Below are 7264 nucleotides of genomic sequence, written 5' to 3'. Positions count from 1 at the left end.
ATAATAAGCCTCTGTGTGGTTATTTTGGAGTGGGCTGGCAGGACAGGAAAGTCCACCTACACAAGCCACTGAGCCACACTGCAGCCCCTCACTGCTTTTAATGACTGTTTATATTCCATTGCCCAGATGTGCCATGGTTTACTGATGTAGTCCTAACTCCTGGACCACTTCCCATGTCTCCTGTCACAAGAGATGCCATCTTTGTACACAGGTGCATTTCTATACCATAAGTTCCTACAAGTGAAACTAGTGAATGGTTGTACATGTTTAAATATACAGTAGGTTAATCTTAGCACTTGGGAGGCAGAGGCAGGTGGATATCTTTGGGTTCAAGGCCTGGTCTACATAGAGAGTTCTAGGCCAGCCAGGACTACATAGAGAAACCTTGTCTCAAATAAATAAACAAATGAATTTGCAGTAGATATAGTGGTAAATTATCTTCCAGGTAGCTTTACTGTTTTTTGTTCATTTGTTTTTGTGGTTTTTTGAGACAGGGTTTCTCCATGTAACAGCTCTGGCTGTCCTGTAGATCAGGCTGGTCTCAAACTGACAGAGACTGGCCTGCCTCTGCCTCCTAAGTGCTGGGATTAAAGTCATGTGCCACCACCACCTGGCTTAGCTTTACTGCTTTATTTTTTGTGTATGGACATTTTGCCTGAATTTATGTCTATGTACCCAATTGCCTGTGGAGGCCAGCAGAGGGTGTTGGATCCCCTGGAACTGGAGCTACTGATGGCTATGAGCCAGCATGTGGGTGCTGGGAATTGAACCAGGGTCCTCTAGAAAAGCAGCCAGTGCTCTTAACTGGCTAGCTAGTCATCTCTCCAGCTTTTAGTATTACTGTTATGTTTTGTTTCCTTTTTGAGACAGCCAAGCTTTGAATGGGAGAAGCCCATTTCTGATTTGCTAACAGATGCCAGGATGGCAGGAATTCTGGCCTCTCCAGGTCTGGCCTTTCTACGCTGTGAGATATTTGTACACTGTGTGAAGACATATTGCTGTGATTGCTTTCCTAAAGAGCTGAATGGCCAGTAGCTAGGCAGGAGGTATAGGCAGAGTGAGGAAGAGGAAAAATCTAAGCGTGCCAGAGACCTGGAAGAAGCAGCATGGGCAGTGCACAACAGAAAGTAGATTAATAGACACGGGTTAATTTATTTAGGTGAGCTAAAGCCAAGCCTAAGCTAAGGCCAAACTTTCATAATTAATAATAAGTCTTGTGTCCTTATTTGGGAGCTGGCTGGTGGGACAGAGTAAGACTCATTACACCTCTATCCATACAATGAAGAGCTGGTCCATTATCTCTGAAGTCACCTCATGTAGATCTTGGATTCTGTGGTTTATTTCTCTCTGGCTCTGCCCTGGCTTGCTGCACAGTGTGCCCTCTCATTTCCTCTTATCTATCTCTGTGCACACTGGCAGGGCTGGGCACGATATCATACCCTGGCATTCCCATTCTGCTATAGCAGGTGGAGAGCATATGCTGAAGCCAACATTCCTGAAATGAGTCTGAAATGCCCCTCACAGACTCATGTTCCTGAGGCTGGTTTCCCAGCTGGTGGGGTCGTTTGGGAGGTTCTGGAAGGTGTTTGTTAGTTTTATGAGGTAGGCTTCCTGGAACTCACAGAAATCCTTCTGCCTCTGCCTCTGCCTCTGCCTCCGCCTCCAGAGTGCTGGGATTAAAGTGGTGTGCCATCATGGCTGGCTGTTGTCAAAGTTTTAAGAGGTTGATCCTAGCTCATGGAAGCATGTTCCTAGGCATGGACCTTTGAAAATTATTTCCCAACTCTGGGTTCTGGTCACCACCCACCCCACCACCCACCATGTGCCCATGCACTCCCATCTATCCCCCTCACCTCCCACCCCCCACCCCCTGCTTCAGTTTCCTAGACTGTCACAGTGTGAACTGTCTTTGCCTCAAGGCACCTACTGCTTCGCTTTGCTTTTCCTGCTGTGAAACCTTGAGCAACAATTACTCCCCCACCCCCGCGCAAATTGTTTCCGTTTGGTATTTTAGTCAAAACAACACAAAAACAACTAACACAAAAAATTGGTGCTGTCTGCAGAATTGTTGCTGTGATAAGCTGACCATGCGCTCCTTAGACCTTTGGAACTGGCCTGAGGGAGGAGTGTGGAGCAGTTCAGTTCAAAGCTGGGGCCTAGAGAAGCTCTAGGGTGGCATGAGCGCCACCTAGTGTACGATCTGGTGGGACGGCTTCCAGAAACACTGACAGTCACTTCACCGGGAAGCACACGAAAGGCAAAAGAATTTGTCTACATTCTGTCCATGTCTTGAAAATTGGGATGAGGTTAGACTAAAAGTATAGACTAATTTGTGTGGCAGAGGGAGGTTCAAGACAGCAGAGCTTCAGACTGGAGATGGTTCTGCTTTAGTGAGGTTTTATAATGAGAATTGGAAGGGGAAGTGGAATGGGATTTGAAAACCGTACAATTTGAGCAGAAAAGGATTGCTGGTGTTAAAGGTATGTACCACCATGCCCAGCCCAAAGGTTCATTTATTTATGTTTCTTTTGTTTGTTCTTAGTTTGTTTGTTTGGTTTTTTTTTCAAGACAGGCTTTCTCTGTGTAGCTTTGCACCTTTCCTGGAACTCACTCTGTAGCCCAGGCTGGCCTCAAATTCACAGAGATCCACCTGCCTCTGCCTCCTAAGTGCTGGGATTAAAGATGTGCACCACCACCATCCAGCCAAAGATATTTTATTTATTTTTTTATTTTATTTTATTTTATTTTTTCCAGACAGGATTTCTCTGTGTAGCTTTGCGCCTTTCCTGGAACTCACTCTGTAGACCAAGCTGGCCTCAAACTCACAGAGATTCACCTGCCTCTGCCTCCCGAGTGCTGGGATTAAAGGCGTGTGCCGCCACCGCCTGGCCAAAGATATTTATTTTTATCTTTATGTGTATGAACGTTTTGCTTGCATGCATGTATGTGCAGCTATGTGTGTAGTGAGGCCGGAAGTGGACATCAGATCCCCTAGAACTAAAGGTACAGATGGTTATGAGCTGCCACTGGGGTGCTGGGAACCAAACCTGTGTCCTCTGCAACAGCAGCAAGGGCACTGAGCCATCTCTCTCCAGCCCAGCTTGATGCTTTTTATGTTTGGTTTGGTTTTTTGAGACAGGGCCGCTCGACATAGCCCTGGCTGTCCTAGAACTCACTCTGTAGACCAGGCTGACCTAAGCTCGCCGCTTCTCTCTTGGTCATGTTGTGAACAGTCTCCTCCCCATGCTGCCGCCACCGGTGCAGCCAGCAGCTCCACAGTCAGGCAGCGCCCTCCCCGATTGCTGGATCACAACTCCTGACACTAAGAGTCAAACCCTGCTCCTAGTCGTTTCCGGGGCGATTTGGTCACATGATGTGCTGATACACTGCACCTGCACCCTGTGGGAAACCATCTGTCACCTGAGCTAAGGCCTTGGGCCTCATGAACTTCAGACATGAACTTCTGCCTCCCCAAGGCCTGGTGGCCATTCCAGACTCCACCTTCTCCAGCTGGTTCCATCAGAATAACTGCATCTGTTTTATGAAGGTGAGGCTGGGCTGGGAGGTGCAGATGGGAGAACCAATACGTTTGGTGCAGGACGAATCCACACCGGGGCCAGAGATGAGAAGCTCCAGGTGAAGGCAGAGCTCAGACCCCAAGGCTGGCTTTGCCCATGCCACACACTCTCTATCCCAGTTACAGCCAGTCCCTTGTCCCACTCCCAGATGGCTTTATGCTGCTGTGAAATTATACATATGTGAGTTTTCCCATATTTCAGTGTCCTAGTCAGGGGAACTAAGATCGCACACTACAGTCCCCAGGTCTCCATATGTATCTGAGGCTTTTGTTTTCCTTTTAGTCTGAGGTGCTGAGCTGGCCAAGCAGGCATTCTGCCAGGAAGCCCTATCCCCAACCCTTCTCTTAGTTTTTGAGACAGAGCCTCACTCACTATGTCACCTAGGCTGGCCTTGAACTTGCAATCCTCCTGAGGAGCTGGGATTGCAGGTCTGTTCCACTGTGAGTAGCTCCTTTGTAGCCTCTTTATCTCTTAACTTAATTACTCTCTGGTCAGAGGAGACCTTTCACTTTCTGTCCCCAGGCCCTGGAATGACTGTCCCTTTGTGACCGCACTCTTTCCTTAGCCTTTAGTCTTCAGGGTTCATATCTGTAGTGCATTTCAGAAGTTAGCCTTTTTTTTTTTTTTTTAAGACTAATTAATGCTCAGTGTACCCAGTTCATACACACACACCTTGAGACTCAGAGAGAGAAGCTTCTGCTCATCTCTACTAGTCAGAGGCAGCCTCTGGACCTGAGTGCATGGTGCAGTTCTGAGCATTGCTATAAGCAGCCCCACCTACCTGCAGAGACAGGCAGGTATAGGGGAGGGGCCTTTCTCTGGACTCCATTAACAGCCATGCCTTTACAGAGCCTATGAAGTCACCTACACTGCAAGATCAGGTGTGCACCCAGGTTGTGGGGGCAGGGGGAGGGGAGGGACATGACCACACCCCCTTCTTGCCTGTTAGCTTCAACACTAAAAGCAGAAATCTTCCAAAATAATAACAAAACAACAACAACAACAACAAAAACGGACCAAGAGTTGAAGAGATTGCTCAGCAGTTAAGAGCACTGGCTGCTCTTCCAGAGGATCAGGGTTCAATTTCCAGCACCCACATTGCAGCTGACAATGGTCTGTAACTCCAGTTGCAGGGGATCTGACACTCTCACATAGATATACGTGCAGGCAAAACACCATTACACACAAAATTAAAAAAATAGAAAAAGAACTGGGCAGTGGTGGTGCACACCTTTAATCCCAGCGCTCAGGAGGCAGAGGCAGGCAGATCTCTGTGAGTTCGAGGCCAAACTGGTCTACAGAGTGAGTTCCAGGACAGCCAAGGTTACACAGAGACACCCAGTCTGGAAAAAACAAACACAGCTAGGGACCAAACCCTCCTCCGGGCACCCAAGAGTATACTGAGTCAGACAACGTGTTACTGGAGATCGGGGAGGGTCACACTCAGGCATATGCAATAACCCAAGTGTTTCTGTCCCTGTAGCAGCCACCAGGCCGCACTGCAGGACAGCATGTGGTGGCACTGGATAGTGTTGTGACAAACAAGCTTCCGAGGCTTCTTCATGGTCACCCAGCAAGGCAGGCTCAGGCTTCCTCTTCCCAGGAACAGCTCTTCAAGATCAACAGGAAATTCCCACAGGCGGGGCTGCCACTGCTGACCTTGTTCTCATAAACAAGAGTATGACATTGCCACAAGCCATGCGTTTCCCACTTCCTCCACACAGAGGAGAGGGGGGCGGGCACTCGGGATAGGGGAGGGGCTGCAGCTGGAATGTGCCTTCTGCTTGCCCCTGGCCTGGGAAAGGGGTCCAGATGCTGCTGCTCTGCCATTGGCAGCTCCAAGGTCACCTGACTTTTGTGAGGGAGTAGAACGTGGAAGGTACTGTGTGACTCTTCTGGGGAGACTGTTTCATTTTGTTTTGTTTTTGTTTTTTGACACAGGGTTTCTCTGTAGCCATGGCTGTACTGGAACTCTGTATACCCAGCCGGCCTTGAACTCAAGGATCCACCTGTCTCTGCCTTCTGAGTACTGGGATTCGTGCCCAGCTTGGGAGACTTTTAAGATTTATATTTGTGAATGTACATGTGTGTACTAGCACGCTTAAGTGACATGTACATAGTTGCCTGTAGAGACCAAAGAGGATGTCACATGCCCCGGAACTGAAGTTACAGGCCACGTGACATGGGTGCTGGGAACTGAACTCAGGTACCACAAGCTCAGTGCAAAATCTTTACCACTGAGCAGTCTTTCCTGCTGTGGATTATTACTTTAACTATGTAAAGGTGTGTTGCATTTGTTTATGCTGCATTTGTTTAATGATGTAAAGATGTGTTACATTTGTTTCACCTTGCCTGCCTAAGGCACCTGATTGGTCTAATAAAAAGCTGAAAGGCCAATAGCTAGGCAGTAGAGGGATAGGTGGGGCTGGCAGGCCGAGAGAAAAAGGAGGAGGAGGAATCAAGGCTTGAGGGAGAAGAGAATGAGGAAGAAAAAGAGGGAGGTGCTGGGGCCAGCCAGCTGCCAGGCAGACATGCAGGAAGCAGGAAAAGTAGGACATACACAATGAAAGAAAGGTAAAAAGCCCTGAGGCAAAACATAGGTGGAGAGAAACAGGTTAATATAAGTTATAAGAGTTAGTGGAACATAAGGCCGAGCATTCATAATTACTAAGTCTCTGTGTCATGATTTGGGGGCTAGTGGTCCAAGAAAGCCTGCTACACGTTCCAGCCTCACTTAGGGCACGTTTCTACTCAGGCCAGATAGGAAAGGGCAACAACCGACCAAAGAAAGTCCCACCGAGTCCAGCATGGTGAATCAGTGAGTTTACTGAGACTACTTACAGGCTCATGAGTGATCCCTTGTACCACAGGATGGCTGCTGGCTGTGATAGCTGCGGAGTATCCCTTTCGGTTAGCCTTACACGTCCGGTAAAACACTGCACCTCTTGAGATCACATATAGCTACGTGTGGAATATTCCTTTACACTGTGTGAATATATGTTGCTGTGATTGGCTTAATAAAGAAGCTGATTGGCCAATAGCTGGACAGGATAAGATTAGGTGGGAGAACCAGACTTAGGACACTGGGAAGGAGGGCGGAGTGAGAGGAGTCGCCAGGGAGACAGGGAGAGGAAACAGGAGGTGCAAGATGAGAGAGAGGTAGCAGCCGGGCGGTGGTGGCGCACGCCTTTAATCCCAGCACTCGGGAGGCAGAGCCAGGTGGATCTCTGTGAGTTCGAGGCCAGCCTGGGCTACCAAGTGCGTTCCAGGAAAGGTGCAAAGCGACACAGAGAAACCCTGTCTCAAAAACCAAAAAAAAAAAAAAAAAAAAAAAGAGAGAGAGGTAGCACCATGTGGCAGAATGTAGATTAATATAAATGGATTAATTTAAGTTGTAAGAGCAAGTTAGTAATAAGCCTGAGCTATTGGCTGAGCCTTTATAATAAAGTCTATGCATCAGTTATTTGGGAACTGGGGAGGTCCACCTATAGCTACAGCAAGACTACATGGGGTGGAGAGAGGAGAGTGAGTGGCTGAACTATTAGGTGAGGGTCTGATTACCCCCTCACACTTCTACCAGGGAATGTAGATTCAGTCTTGTGAGGGACTCCTGTGGGTTCCCATAGCTGCTCTGATTTCAAGATGGTCACCCCAAGTCATGCCTGGAGGATAACATCCCACAACAG

Source organism: Peromyscus eremicus, chromosome 4 (genome assembly GCF_949786415.1).
Source record: "Peromyscus eremicus chromosome 4, PerEre_H2_v1, whole genome shotgun sequence".
In the NCBI taxonomy this organism is placed as follows: domain Eukaryota; kingdom Metazoa; phylum Chordata; class Mammalia; order Rodentia; family Cricetidae; genus Peromyscus; species Peromyscus eremicus.
The sequence above is the reverse complement of the archived record's forward strand: the minus strand, read 5'-3'. Positions refer to the sequence as shown.